The sequence below is a fragment of the Olea europaea genome, unplaced genomic scaffold (assembly GCF_002742605.1).
Source record: "Olea europaea var. sylvestris unplaced genomic scaffold, O_europaea_v1 scaffold2163, whole genome shotgun sequence".
Classification (NCBI taxonomy): Eukaryota; Viridiplantae; Streptophyta; class Magnoliopsida; order Lamiales; family Oleaceae; genus Olea; species Olea europaea.
Genome location: NW_019239620.1, coordinates 16,740 through 34,167, shown reverse-complemented (window position 1 = coordinate 34,167; position 17,428 = coordinate 16,740).

Sequence of the window (17,428 nt, the reverse complement as noted above, 5' to 3'; positions counted from 1 at the left end):
GAATCGCCCAATTTTATGTCGGATGACTACTAAATAAGCATGTGATCCATTATTTCAAGGGATCATGCCAACCCATAGGCCGTAACCTGAATTCCCATTCTTCAAGTGAATATTTGGCGGGAAGTTTAATGATATTTGTTTGTCCTTGCGGTCGAGAAATGCCCTTTTCATCTTCTTTATTGTATTTTTCATATCATTTGATGTTAATGAAGTAATAATATTTTTATTAAAAAAATCAATGTCTCCAGTCTAGGTAATAATATAAATTATAGAATCAACTAACTAAAAAGGTTTAGTATCCATTCTTCGACAACAACAGAAGTATATTATGACCTATCAACGAGAGTTACCACTCACTAGTTACGAACGAAATGTACCTTCTTATTACAAAGTTTTTTTCAAGCGTAAATAACTTTGGGATTTCTATTATACAATTGAACGTGTCTTTACAAGAAATATTGATATGATGGAAAAAAGAAAAATTATTTCTTGAACATTTTAACTTTGAAATAGTGTCAAGTGATCATTTTCTAGGATTTACTTTTTTAACTAATATTTTTCATTTTGACCATAGTAACCCGGCTATTTTCATTTTTATTTTTTCAAACATTATATGAAATAGTTGAATTTGATCGGGATTGAGTCACTCCATGATGAAAAAACGAGAATTACTAATATAAAAAAAAAAAAAAAGAACAAGAACAAGAACACACATTTACGTGAAAATTTTGGATGAGAAAAAATCATAGACCGAGGAGAAGCAAAACCCACTATATCGAAGATGAATACAAATGAATAGAGTTTTGGACAGCTAATCCAAAATCGTGACGAAATCCGAGAATACGTCATATACATGTGAGTGGGCACAGGTCTATCCGCAGGGCGTATCCCCCGTACCTCCAACGTGATCGGTGGTGGTCTGGTTGACTAATTGAGTACAATTGGGTGAATATGTTATGGTACCAGTATTCATCTTCTCTTTTGTTTTGCCTATAGGGCCTATTCCATGTTTCACATTTTCGGCATTTTTCTTGATATTTAAAAATCAATCCATACATCAAGTAAGTTAATAAATTAATATGCAAAATATGACCCATACTTTTTCAACAATTCTTACAGAAAATAATTTCTTTTTATAGCTTCATCCTTATTTTTATACAGATATACATAATAATATTTTTTGTCATTATTGACAAAATAACGAAGTACTTGTTGTAACATCTTGTTTTTATAAATTTTAAATCACATACCTCGTTGTGAATTATATCGAGTGATTTTATATTTCTTTTAATTGATTTAAATGATGGCCTTGTCAATTTAACATAAACACAAGATTCACACTTATATTTAAAATCAATATAGAACACAAGTATATAATTCAAGTTGACTAATCTATGCAAATTATCGTACTATCAGACACATAATCCTTTCTGACAAACATTCCACTCTTAAACAATATAACTTTGTCTAACTCAAATACAATACAAAAATCATGTTTATTTAGAAGCGACTCGAGACAGTAGGTTTTTGTAGATTTTCAACACATACACACATTGTTAAAGTTAGCTCTTTCTTGAAAGTCATCTTCAAAACTATATTGTCTTGACCCTTAATTTCAAAAGTCGTCGAATTTTTCATGAGCAACTTCTCCCTATTTTTAGTTGCTTTAAATGAAATAAAGAGCTCTTTATCAGAGCATACATACCTTGTAACATCAGTGTCAATCCAACACTCTTTTGGTTTTAAACCCACCAAATTCACTTCAAAAATAATGGTTGCGAGATTCATCTTTGACACATCATGGGTTATGTGATCAACCACATTTGCTTCTTTTTTATTGTTTTCCTATTACAATCTACATTTCGAAGATTTATAACCTACTTTATCACAATTGAAGTATTTTTCTTGAAACTTCTTATTAGAAATTCACATTTCGATCCCAACTTAGCCATTTTCCACCAGATGGCCAAAACTTGTACTTGAAGCTTCTAGAATTTTGACCATGCTTCCCAACATTAGCTTTGGGCACAATAAGATTGAACTCCTTCCTTTTCGAACTTCTGTTATCTACTTTGATTCGAAGTCTACTAATAAATTGTTCAACGTTCATTTCCTTTCTCTCGTGCTTAAGGTAATTTTTAAAATCATTCCAAGCTGGAAGTAACTTTTTAATGATTGTAACCACTTGAAAAGTTTCACTCAAATTTATCCTCCTGATGTGAATTTTATTTAAAATTACTTAGAGTTCCTGTACATGACTAATGACAATTATGGAATCCATCATTTTATGATCTAAGAATTAGCCAATGATGAATTTCTTAGCCTTGGCAACTTAATCTTATATTGTCGATCTAAAGACTCCCACAATTTCTTAGCCATTTTCACAATACTATAGTTGTTGTATAATGAATGAATCAATCTGTTCATGATACAGTTACAACAAAGGGAATCAAAATGTTTTCAAGAATCTAGTGCACTGATAGCTTAGACATAACCCTCACCCTCATTGAATTTTAAAGTAGTCTCAGTCAAGAACCTCGTAAGATATAAGATAGTTAGGTAAACACAATATTTTTTGTCACCACAATTTGAAATTCATGAATTTCTCTGATTTTTCCCTATGATTAATGAAATCGTTAATGTACAGCCAATTTTTTGAACCACTGTTTGGCTTACAACATGATTAAACAATTTAGCCATAGTTTGGGTCGCAGCAGAACTTGGCCCTTGAGCCATAATCCGGTTTTCAGTCACCACATCCATGATGATTGATTTGGTTGACATTTTTGAAAAATTAAATCAATATTAGCTCTTTAATGAAGATTAAAGTAATCACTCATTTGTCTCTTTTAGAGTCTATTTTAACTTTGTTATAAAAATAATTTGCAGAATAATATATTTTACTTATATACTTAAGAAAACATAATCGAAATTAAAAATTGAACAATAAACTATTTAGAATTACATTTTTTGAAGGTGGTTTATGCTAACTCGAACTCTTGATCTTGAAAGTAGAATTTATTACACAATTCCACCTAAACAAGACGAGCTAGTAACTATTTAGAATTATATAATGGAAGAAATTTAGCAAATTGAGGCCAATATAATGTAGTGTCCTTAAAATAAAATCGCTCTCTCACTGTAAGTATTTGAGGTTTCTTTCGTCTGTCTCCCTTGTGTAAACATGTGGACCCTCCTAAGACTTCAAAATTTTATTTAAATTGCAGTCTTATTATTTAGAAAAATAGAAATATGTTTTTTATTTGGAATAAAAAAAGTAACTAACTGGATAATATGTTATCATTATACTTATTATAATAGTTTTAGTTGGAAAATTGAACATTTTTTCAATATATTCGCCAATTTTCAGTCTTAAATTTATGGACGTAAGTCGCACAAGCACATAAGTTCAAGGTTTAAAGTGCTATTTTGGTTGTGATTTACACTCTTTGTGTGCGTACGTAGAGAGAACCTTCATGCTACACATAATTATACCTTCCAAAGCATAGCCATATATAAAATTGTCATTGCCTCTTTCAATTTCCTATGTGGGAGAAACTTTTATTTTTTTCTCTCCAACACATAAAACTCTTTTCAATTGGTATACGTTGAACTACAATTTCTCATTCATCCGAGCATCGATTTTGTTAAATAAATATATAATTTTAATGTTCTCATGAATGAGAACACATGTCTACTTTGATCTTCCAAATTAAAGGTATTGGTCCTACTCATAATCATGTCAAAACAACCCATACACAACACATTTTCCAACATCATGCTTGTTAGTTGTCACAAGTTCCGAATTTTCTCAAAGATTAAAGTTATCTCCAACCCAACACCAAAATTTTGAAGTAAATTTTACACCATTTTCACACCAAATTATAGATCATCTCCAACCATCCCACTAAAACTTACACCAAATGAACAATATTTTATCGTTTTATTCTCTTTTTTATTCTTAATAATTTATTTATTTGAAAAATTAGTTCTTTATTTATTTTACTAGAGTAATGAATGTATGTGATTGTTGTAATATATTTCATGTTAACTTTAAATAATCATGCTTATTATATTTTAACTTCTTTGAATTCTTATTTTAATTAATTCATTAATTTTTTTTACATTATTAAAATTTATTTTAAATGCAAATAGCAGTAGTAGTAATAAACTAATAATAATAATACTATTATTGATCATAATAATAATAATAATAATCATAATTTATTGTATTAAAAAAATTATAAAACAAATGACACAATACCATCCATCAATTTGTTTGACAAATGGAAAAATGGTAAATTTGACTTTGCACCATTTGGTGCAAAAATTGTGCAAACTTCGGTGCCATGCCCATTGGAGAGTTTTTGCACCAAAATTTGCTGCATTTTTGTGTTTTGGTGTCTTCTTTGAAGATGCCTTGACGTTCACTATTTGCTATTTTCAATTATTTCATAATGATGTAATGTATGCTTTTGACGAGGATAAGTCGACAGTCTTTCAAATTGGTTCAAAGCAATTTTTCAAGTTTTTACTTGAATACTTAAAAATGCATGGTTTGATTTGATATTGAGAGTTGACATTTGTTACGGTTCACAAGACGTTATATTCTCAAGATCTTGTCATTGTTTAAATTTTGACTAAAATGACTTCTCATTCAAACCAGAATTAAATGCAAATGATTTTTTCTTTGTTTTTGTTTTTTTTGTTTTTGTTTTTTGCTTTTTCGCAGAGTCAAATATTATGGGCAGTTCATTATTATTATTATTATTATTATTATTATTATTATTATTATTATTATTATTATGAGGTGTTTACTTGCCAACATCTTTTATAAACTCATTAATTTAATTTTATGCATTTCTAGCCCGGCCTAAACTTTACACAATTAATCTCATCTTTGATGAGTTGAGATTTGTCGTTCATTTATGTTAATATCATGAAAAATTAAAATTAATGTTAAGGTTGAAAAATTAAAAATGATCATGATGTGTGAATTTATAATTGGATAGACAGCAAAAATGCACAGCAGATCTCAATTCATATTTGAAAACCATTAGTTGGAAAAGCAAAATGTTTTGAATAGTAATTTTAAAGAGAATGTGTGGTTAAAAAGTATGAAAAAATTTTGAATTTAGAAACATAATATTTTATTGTATGAGTGTATGGTTAAAAACGAGTATGTAGAGAATTTTTTTTTCAAATAATAGTTGTCAAACAGGGGCTATGGACTCGTTTGATACGATTTTCACTTTTTGTAAAAGAACTTAATCCAGATCCGATTTCTGTGAAAAAAAATTTTATCATAAGAAATACTTTCATAAAATTATCTAATTATGTTCAAAATACATTCTTAATTGTAAGAGCAACTTTTAAACTTTCAAAAATCCTACTAAACGAGCCCTAAAATATATATACATGTTCCATACATAATACCGAGTTACTCATTACATTAAACAATATTGTATAAATAAATATTGTAATTTTTTATTTAATTTTAATTTAATTTTCGATTATTTTAACTTGTAAAGCATTCTACAATTAATAATTTTTTATTTAATTTTAATCTAGAATTTCGATTATTTTAACTTATAAAGCATTCTACAATTATGTTTGAATTTACTTTTTAGAAAATTCGGCATAAATGTTCTTAAATTTTTGCTCAAATTGCATATTTAGTCCAAACGTTTTAAATTTGTGCAAATGGTGCAAAATCTTTTCATTTTTGGCGCAAATAGTCATTTTGGATTGAATTCATTAAAAATGGCCGTTAGTTTTTTAGGTGCAACATAATTGTCCTTATGTTATATTTATTACAAGGGGCAATTTCGTCAAATGACTTTCTTCACTCAAAAGGTTAAATGTAAAAAAATAAAATTTAATAGTAAACTATAATTTTTATAAAATGTATAAAAAAATTCATCTTTTCCACTTAGCCACTCTTAAGGTCACTAGACATATATGTATCCATTCCCTCCCTGCTTGTATGAAACATAAAATGACTTTCTTAATTTTTTCGATGAGCGTTTTCGAGGGTACAGTGATGGCGATGGTGTGATAGTGATGGTAGTGCCAGGTGGATTAGGGTGTGTGGAAGAAGATGAACTTTTTAACCTCTTAATTTTTTAAAAATATTTTAATATTTTAAAATTTTATTTTATGTTTTTTGGACTTTCTGAGTGGGAAAAGTCATTTATGAAATTACTCATTGTAATTAAAAAAATATAAGGGTAATTGAATTGTACGCACAAAATTGAAGGCCCTTTTGGATGAAGTTTGTTTAAAAGGACCATTTTTGTAAAATAAAAAGATATGGGCTATCTTTGTCACCCATTTTAAAGGTTAGAACCAAAAAATGCAATTTGAGCAAAAAGTTGGAACCATCTATGCCAATTTTTCTTATTTTTTCTTGGCGTAATTGCTAAGACATAAGCATCAAGCATGCTTGGCTAAGATTAAAACATGCATTCAATTAAATTTCTTTATGAAATATGTTTGAGTTTTCCTAAAAATTATTTGTTTTATATTTTAATTAAAAAAACTAAAATTTCTTTAGTAATTTTTACTTTATTATTATTATTATTATTATTTTTAAATTACTTTCTTTTTAAGTTTAGAGCATGTCTGACCAAACTTAAAAGTAATTTAAGTTGACTGCCTCAACATAAGGTTAGCAATGGGTTCGGGCCAACTGCTTGCTAATTCATTGAGCAATTAAGCTACTTGTATAGAAATCGCTTTACACCTTTGCTGATAGATGTTGAGGTGGTATCATTCTGAAGGTGTAAAGAAAATTGTACAAGTAGTAAAAAGCCCGTCATTGAGGCTTGATCGAGGACCCTATATTTGTAGGTCCCAATGGTAGAAAGGGTTCTCAAATCAAAGGGCTCCGTTAGGGCTGCACAAAAAAAAAAAAATCATGAAATCGCAAATCGAACCTAAACTGTTGAGTTAAAACTGTTGGTTCAGATTCACGTGGACCCGTAATTTTTTTTTTCGTCAAACCGAACCAAACCGTTTTTAAATGGTTTGGTTTAGGTTTTGATTTTCAAAAACTACACAAAATCGAATCGAACCGTTTTTAAATTTTTAATCAAAGCATTAATTTTATTAACTTAAAAATTTTACGATTTTTAAAAAAAAAAAATACAAATTTAGTAATACAAATTATAACTAGCTTATTGAAATAATCATAAAAAGTAATTTATATTCATCATTATTGACCTATGATTTAATAGGTTCACAACACATGTCTTCACCCGATATTTGAACTAAATTAAAATTATTCCAAAATCATATGAAATGAATATATATATATATATATATATCAACAATTCAACAAAACTACGTCAGTAAATCACGTCCAAAGCTTTAGAAGTTCTAACATAAACTCTCATTTCCGTAATATTTGACGCTTGTCTGCCACTGTTGAACGAATCACCAATCGCCTTTGTCTATTTCTGTTGGTCTACTAATCTTTCCCCGAGTTGTTTCTTTCTCTCTTCTCGTCTTAAATTCTTATTCAATCCATTTTCACATTGTTCTTTCTTTTATTTGTTTTTTGAACTTATTATACATTTGCGAGTGTGGTTTGGATAGAAAAATGATTATTCGTGTGCCTAGTTGATTAATGAACTTGTTTATGATTTGAAAAAAATGAATAACGGAACGTATCAATTGTGTGAAAATGTTAAAATTCCATAACTAGTAATACTACTTTCATAAAATAGTTAGAGGATGAAATTCGTCACTTTTCAATAATTCAAAACTTTATCAATCTTTGTACATCTAAACATATTTTGTCAAATCCTTATTTAACATCTCACTAACAAGACGAAAGGAATTTTAATTAAACTATAGTAATAGAATGTAACTCTACCTTTACTAATAGTTATATGACAATACGAATGTCAAAAAAGAAAAGAAAAATAAAAATGAAAAAAAATGTATTTGTTCTACTAACATCTTTTAGCAACCAACTCTAAAAATAATTTATTCATGAGTTTTATGGTAAATATGAATTTAATTTAACATTTAATATTATTAGTTCTCGTTTAAACTTATATTTAACTTACGTTAAATACATTACTATAATATCAAAAGGTAAACTGCGGATTAAAATCGAACAAAACCACAAATTATGGTTTGGTTCGAAAAATAAAATGGTTCGATTTGGTTTGAAAAAATTTCAAACAATTTTTTATCCACACGTTCTCACAATAAAATATTATTCACGTAAACTAAAATTTTTTTCTACTTTTTTAATCATATATTCTCCAAATATTTCCTATTCCACCATATATTCTCACAATAAAATATTTTTCACGTAAAATAAAATTTTCCTACTTTTTAATCATATATTCTTCAAATATTTATTATTCAAAAATTCATTCTTCTTAAAAAATGACTCTCAAACATGGCCTAAATAACAAAAGGCTCCTTGGCCAATCCTATAATGATCGGAACTAGTATTAGATAGGACCCGACAATTGGAAAAAGGTTGGCTCGTTGATAGGGATTTGGCCTGGTCCATGTTTTGAAACCTCGATTTTAACATATTTATGACAAAAGAAAATGGGGAAATTGTAGCATAGGTCTCAAACCTTTAAAATATTAGCCGACTTTTCTCAAACATTTAATTTGTTGCAACTATCATCTTAAATCTTTCAAAATGTTGCGACTGATGTGCTTTTGGACGATTTTCATCCAAATATCTTTTAGTTGACTAAGAAGTTTGACTTTGATCATATTTTTAATATTTTTGAAAAGGTAAATAGTAACTTACATCTTATTATATTAAAATAAGTTAAAAATTAAATTAAAAAAATAAGAAATAAGAAAAAAAAAAAAAACCAATCTTCTTCTTCCACCCACAATTAAAATAAGTTAAAAATTAAATTTAAAAAAATAAGAAATAAGAAAAAAAAATAAAAAAAAATCAATCTTCTTCTTCCACCCACCCCAACCCAAAATCACCATCGCCACCGCCATCCCCAACCATTTATTTCCACAGTTCCAGATGAAAAACAAAAACATGAAAAAGCTTGACGTTGACGTTTAAGGCCCGGCATTAACCCTCTCCACCCACCCCTTACAGACTTTGATTTGTGTGTATTATTATAAAACAGGTCAAACAAACATTTTTCTTTTCTTCCTATTCATTTTCATCTACTTTTTCCTTTCCGCTCTGCCTCTGCTTCATCATAACTCTCTTCTGTCACCTTTTCCCCTTTTGAGTTCAGCTTTTGTGTCACTTTTTGTTTTTTTATTTGCTCCAAAAGTAGTGAGCTTTACTGATTCTTTCTTCTTCCTGTGTAAAATGGTAAAGGAAAATATGATTCTCAATTGTGCCAGTTTCAGAGTTTTTTCAGATGTATCGAGGTTTGTGGATTTTTGCGAATCTCGATTGGGTACGATGGCTCCATGGCTATTCCACATAGACCGGATTTGGCAGCCAGATTAAGCTGCATCCTGACGTAGCCCTTTTCTCCCCAGTATTCACCCCACGAGTTTCTAATAATCCAGTCTTGTGAATTACAATTTGAGTTGGGTTGATATGGCTATGGATGGAGGTGGAGGTGGAGGTGCAGGTGGCGGCTGCGGCGGCAATTGTGACTTTGGGTTTGAGGTGGGGGGTGGGGTGGGGTACGGAGGAAGATTGGTTTTTTTTTTTTTTTTTTTAAATTTAGCCCCCGTTTGGTGCACATTATTTGGGAAAATGATACATTTTTTACCATCAAATCAGCTACAAATATTTGACTTCAACACTTTAAGGTAGGGTTCATGATGTGATGTTTAAAATGTATTTTTATTGAAAAAATGTGGAACAAACGGACTCTAATCATTTTTAATTTAATTTCTAACTTATTTTAATATAATAAATGAAAAATTACTATTTTACCCTTTTAAAAATATCAAAAATATGGTCAAAGTCAAATTTCTCAGTGAACTAACAGACATGTGGATGAAAATCATCCAAAAGAATCTCTGCTGCAACGTTTTGAAAGGTTTGGGATGAACGGTTATAACAAATTAAATATTTGGAAAACGTCTGCTAATATTTTAAAAATTTGGAGTATTTGCTGCAATTTTCCCAAAGAATTCCATAAAAGCAAATTTTTTACTTATTTTATAGAAAGTACACGGTATGCTCTAACAAATCAGAAAACTGTAAAGAGTTTTCAACCCCCCGCAACGAACCCTACCTTGTAATTGTCACCGCTCCCACCGACGCTAAAAACAACCACATTGGCGTCATCATCACATGTATCTTCAGAAGCCGCCACCCAGAAATTCACATAAACCCCACACACATCTATACATCTCCACACAAAACCAAATCAAGTAATCTTCAGCTATTTTTTCACCAAAATGGATGGTTTCAGATCCAAATCCCTCAACGATGAAAGACTTGAAATGGATAGTTACTATCCTAGCAACTATAACTACACCTCAAGTGGATATCCCGGTTACAAACCCACTTCAAATCCAACTGCGTTTCAAGATCTAAGGTGCTACAGTGCATCACATGCATCATCTTCATCAGCACAAAACAATACCCAGATGGATATCGTGCCCGCAGATCAGTGGAAATTCAAGAAAGGGAAGTCAACAAATGGAGCAGTTTCCAAGAATTGGAACTTTAATGACCCTGAATTGCAGAGGAAAAAGAGGGTGGCTAGTTATAAAGTCTACACTGTTGAAGGTAAAGTTAAAGGATCTATTAAAAAGAGCTTTAGGTGGCTCAAGGAGAGGTACACAAAAATGGTTCATGGGTATCGATGATCTTTATCATAATATGATAACTTGTTGTTTTTATTGGGTTTTATGCTTTAATCAATCCCCCTTTTATTGACTTGATATAATCCGTGTACAATATATATGGTATTCTTGAATATGAGTGTAAAATTAAGTGTAACTCTACATAAATAAAGTCATCTATTTGATAAATTTGAAGAAGCATTCTTTGCATATAATGGGGTTCTTTTCATAAGAGTAACTGATTCTTCTAGTTTTGCATTCCAGTTATAAATTCGAGGATATATTGATGTGTTTTCACACTGAATACTAGGATGAATACTGGGTGATTAAAGCAATCTATGATTACTTATTCTCCCTGTTATTGATTTTTGTGGTTCAATCTTGGAGATTTATTAGAAACGTAGGGTTGAGCTATGCTTATTGCACTATCCAGCCGACTTAGCTAAGCTGATATATGGTGGATAAGAAAGTAGAAGGCTGGTGCTCGCCAATCTCGAGGTGCGCACCTGGGAACATATGTAAAGGGATAAAGATAGAATCAATGGAAAACTGCCAAATCTAATAATTTCGATTAAAATTATATACGTTGTATACTATATGATAATCTTGATGAGTACTAAAGATATCAGTTGTCTATTATATGAGTTGAATACTATTAATGGACGTTCTGGTGGACATTATGCGCTTGTTACCTTAGAGGAATGGCAAAACAAAAGGGTGCGGGCGCAACGAGTAGGAAAAATGGATGATTGGGTATGAGTTGAATACTATTAAGTTGGTAATCATATGATGAAATGTGGGTGAAATATTTGGACGAACATGACCTTTTGATTTCAGCAAAATCACAGTAGTATGTATATTCATTTTTCGTATTAAAATTACAATTACAAAGTACAGTATGTGTTTATACAATGTCCAGTAATATTGTAGAATATAATTCCCGTGTAGTAGAATGGCGGCTAACTAAAAGCAAACATTGTAGAGTTGAACAAGAAAACTCATTGTTCACCTTTCCTTTTTGTCTTTCCCATATCAAAGGCCTCATTGGTTATGTATGATGTTCATTCAAAGGGACATTGATAGTGAGGTCATAATGAATTCTATCGATGACTTTGATTTATCCATTTGCTTTTGATTTTCTCATCTTGTCTGTGGAGTATTATGGCTTCTCTGTGAATTTTGGTTTATCTCTTAGCTCCCCATACTTGTTATGATATTCTATATTGCCCAAGCATGGATCTTACACTCGTACGAAGAAAATGATGGTTTTTCGTTTCAATCATGCTATGGATACATTGTGGTGTCCAACGGGGTGTCCAAAATGGACACCCGGCACCTCGGCATTGGCTTAGGCGCCTGCCACGCCGGGGCCCATTGGCGCCTCGTCCAATACCGAGGTGACACCCCGTTTGACACCTCAGTGTACCACAAGCATTATTTTTTTCGTTTCATGATAAATTCCTGGGGTTTGTTTGGTAAAGTGAACTGCACAACACTGGACAATATGAAAAGAAGTGAAAATGCTGTTAATTGTACTATAAATTTCGATTGATTACTATGTACTAAGCTCCTATTTGGTAGAAGTTAAAATCTAGGTTTTATTGTTAACCACATATTTTATGGGTTCCATAATTTTTCAATCACATATTTCATCAACTTTTATCAAAATATGTTGAAAATTTAATTTTGACCCCCACCAAACAGGAATAAATATGCCATTGTATTACCATGGTGCTAAACTAAATTTCAAGCATACACAAAGCTTGATACGACAGATTAAATCAGGTTTTGAGTAATCCTCTTAGGAAATCCTATTTTGCTGATAATTTAGCATCATGTAGTGAATGGTACATATCTAATTACTTAATTTTTTGCTACATCCTGTTCTGCTTAAGTTGTTGGTATTCCAATCCAACATGGAATTCTCTCTCTCTCTTATTTTTTTATTTTTTTTTATTTTGGGGAGAATGGTTCTGTAAGGTCACGATGAAATGTCAGCCCTGTTTGATCTTTATGATGAGAAACAATGTCCAGAAGTTCAAATCGATTCTTTTGCTACTGCTAAATGGAAAATATATTGTGCACCGTGATAATGTATTTTCACATAGGCTTTCAATTATTTTACTAGTCCGGTTTCAATTTAACTTCGATCAAACCATTTTCACCTTTATCCCTCTATTTTTTTATTTTATTTTTTTTCTCGATTCAAGTTCCAAATTACCAATAAACTTAGGGCCCGTTTGGTAGGGATTTTGAGAATTGATTTTTTGATCGTTAGAAAAAAAATGGGGTCCACACGTGAGAGAAGAAGTCAAAAATTACGGCTTGAATAGTAAAATAACGGTCAAAAAATCAATTTTTTGGGGCAAAAAAATCCTACCAAATGGGGCCTTAATGCAATTTTGATATAATCAAGTAAGTGTCAGAAGATAGGGATCTCAAGTCTCTATATTTAAATCAACGTTGGATCGTATCGTACAATTATAAAAGATTCTTCATTTTTATCATTATTATTAATTTCATTCTTTTTTCATTAATATTAATTTTTTTATGAATAATAAATAATAAAGCCAGCAGGACTGAGTTGGCCATCACTGCCACCTGTTCTCTATGCATTTATAATTATAAGTAATACTAATTAATGCTTTTAATTAAATAAGTAATTATCTTTTCAACAAACATGAAGCAACTTATTCTTACAAGAATGCCTTAGCTTTTTTAGTTTTTATGGTACTACGAGCCAATAAAGACTATTGCACAAAACTATGAATACTAATCTTGATGAATGTAAGCAACTAGTTAATGTACATTAAAGATTAACTTGCCTCTGGATTTGACTTTAGTGATAATTGAACATTACAATGATTATTAGCTTTAAATAATTGTTGAAGAGGTCCAAGCAATAGCATTATTTACTTAGGTATTGAATTTAACAATTTAAAAGGCTTTCGAGATGAGAAAGTGGTTAATGTATAATTTTGATCCAATCAAGTTTGGTCTTCTTGTATTTGTTACGCCTCATCTCCTATGTGGCAGGAGAATCTCGTCCCGCATTCCAACGTCACTCTATCTAAAAGGCAATTTGAGTAAACCCCCGTGACGAGGCTGGACCTATGTGGGATGTTGAACCTGTTTGATTGAATTGACCCCATATGAAGAACCGAACCCTCATGCAGGAGAGGCTACAAGTGGGGCCTGACAGGAATTCTTCTATGCAGCCCTTGGTATGTGATTGATATGAAATTCACTGTTATTGTGCCTATTCAGCCAATTAGATCAAGTCTAAGTCCTGTGTCAGATTTATGGACAACAAATGGTATTCACATTCAAAACTTATGATTACTGATACCTTTCATAAGAGGTCTTAGCAACACGGATGAGGCCACATACACTTTCATTCTATGGTCGACATTAATCCTATCTTACTGTAAAAGCTCACGTTTAATTCATTCAATCCTTTGGTAGACTTAATTTCTAAGGACTCTTTCTCAACCCTTAATTCATTCAATCCTTTGGTAGACTCAAGTTTAATTAGAAGGCAATCTTTTTCTAATTCAAGCTTATTTAATTTTTTAAAACCTGATCTATTAATCTTATGTAACTTGAGTCTCTCCTTATACTACTGGTAAGCCTCATGATCCATATCATTCTCAGATCTTACATCAGAATGTGATCGATTCATCTAGACAATATTTAGGTCAAGGAGTGCAATTAAGCTTTGATACCACTTGAGAGTTCTAATTATGGGAATATTTATTTAGAACAAGCATGCAGAAATAATCAATTAAAAGCAATAAGTCACTTTTTTATTATTTCTAGATAATTAGATTAAACCAATCAATTTATCCTATGTTTGAATACCTCCATTTGTAAATTACATAAATTAATTAACACCAATATGTTTACAAAGAAAACCCTTCTTAAAGAATAAAAAACTTCGAGCACTTTGTCAGTCAGCAATCTACGATAAGCGATGAGACTTCTAGTACAATCTAGATTCGACTAAGACTTAGTCCCATCTAACCTTCTTCCAATAATACCTTGTCTCTCTTGGACTGCTTGCTCCTCACATTAGCTCCCGATCCCTGGTATCGTTTATTTCCCGTGGACCTCCAAGAACGAACTTCGTTCTTTAACACAGGAACTCCAAGCGTCCCTTCCTAAAACTTCAATGACTCTGAAGGCTAATTGACGAACGTAGGTATTGGTGTTTGATCAATGTTCCAGTGTGTTTTGATCTGTGATTTAATGTGAAGGTTTATAGCTCGATCAACAAATCTAAGTTTGGATGCATCTATAAATCAAATAATATGGTGGTTGAATCTTGAAATCAACGAAATTAATTTGAATCTTCAAAGGAATGATCTCTATGAATAATTATGATTCAACATATTTTTTGGATGATCATAGTGTGGGATATAGGGGGGGGGGGGGGGGGGGGATAGAAAGTGGTTCAAATTCAAGTGTTTGAAGCAAAACAAGATGGTTGGACGTTGACTGCCGCTGGAGTGCCTAGCAAGCAGCATCTAAGTAGTCATCAGTTTTTTTTATTATTATTATAACTTTCTTTTTCCATATTGGATTGAAATGATTCAAAGCTCGTTGAAAAGATAATCCGAAGGACCACACTTTTTCTAGTAGTAGCATTCTCCAAATTTGAAAGTTTTTTACGTGAAAAATGCATTGTAACTTGTTGCTAAGAACTTGGAGTGTGATTTGTACAGTTTTATACTTTTTTGACTTCTAGTTGCATTCTAATGATCATATATGATCTTCTTGGATATTGTGGACTTCTTCAAGACCTATACTACCAATCCCAACTCTCTTGACTTTAATTACAACTCAATTTCATCTCAACTAACCTGGTTTTTGATATGAAGAAAGCCAACTCCAATTAGGATTCAAGCAACTAGTATGTATAAAAAGCTACACCTCTCTATAATTCTGTTTCACATGTGTTTATTGTGTTGTGAGATATTATACCGATAATGCGCATATTATGTTCAATTGTTGAAATCGAAATATAATTCAACTTGCCAAAACAGTTGAAAAAATAATTTACTGAATCTGAATCCAAACACATAAATATGGATACATCCATTTCCATTCTTGAGTTAAGCATGTCATTCTTCGAATCGAACCTTGTACAAAACATACAAGTAAGGTTAATCATATTCTAAAATCAAATACTAAGAACGAAATCAGAAAATGAAATAAGGAAATGCAAGTGATGGGATTTTGGCCGAAGCAAGTGTTAGACACTTTGTCCTTAAAATGAATTTGCCCCGTATTGGTGCTAATAGTTTTTCTGCAATCATCTCTCAAAATACAATAATCACATCTAACCATAGGAGCACTCAAAATGGTTTAGATCAACGAACTCGAACGGAGTTCCCCCCTCTACCATAGCCATAATTTTGATGCAAGTATTTTATGCAAACTAAAGTGTAAGTATGGAATGGAATGATATATAATTATTAATTGAATTATAAAATCCAAACATATGGGGTCAATATTTAGTAGTTGGAAAGGTTTGTCAAAAGATACAACCATATCAAGAGACACATCTCTTGGAATTTATATATATATATTAAGAGACACATTTATTAGAAATTAATTATACCCATATCAAAAGTCATGATCTTTCATATGAAAAGACACATATTTTCATCTATATATTTCTAGAATATTTCACAATATTCTATACGATTTTTCAACAATTTCAAATATTTAAGCGCCTTAAATTTGACTTAATTTCTCATTCACAAAATAATTGGTCCTAACCAAATTTCGATCCAAAATTCCAACATATTGATTATATTTTGTGACCATGAATAGCAATCCTCCTAGATTCCTCTGACCTCTTATATCAGTCCTAGAGTTGATGATTTGGTATGCATTCAATGATGAATCCCTCTATATCATCAAAAAATGCAGCCCCTCAGTACCCTTATTGTGGACTCACTATTCTTTATGCAAGAGCTGTTCCTTTTCGTGGAAGTACGTCTGGGGTCTGGCAATCGACCAAGAGGAGAGCTTCTTTGCCAAGTTGAAGATTTGTGTGCAGCCTCTGGACTAGCCCTGAGGGTGCGAGAACAGGTTGGACCAGAGCCATTACCCAGACTGAAAGTGTTGTGGCTTCCAAAGATTATTTGCCAAGACTCCCAGCCCTTCTTGTGAAAGTGGAAGTTGACACTTGCAAAATTTAAGCATTGAAGTTATATTGAGACCATGTTTGATAAAATCTAATTCAAATCTAAGTTCAAGTCAATAATTAATTTTAACCACATATTTCATCGATATCCACAACTTTTCAATCATACATTATATCAACTTTTATTCAAATTTATTAAAAATCTAATTTTAATTCTTACCAAACAGGATTTTAGCCACCATATATTTTTATCTGTATAAGATGGTTAGCCGCAGAGTAATCTAAGAACAATAAAAGCAATCAGAGTGTGTTTGATTTTAAGCATGGAATTTACACGGAACATGGAAATTATTAATTACATGTGTTTAATTGATTTAACTTTTAACGTAGAAAATGTTGTACTTGTCTATCTTTTATTGTTAGGTAAATGAGATAAATGAGGGTAAATGAGATAGAGAGTGAATTGCTTGAAAAATAAAAACCCATCATTCCCACACGATTTCCCCCCCCCCC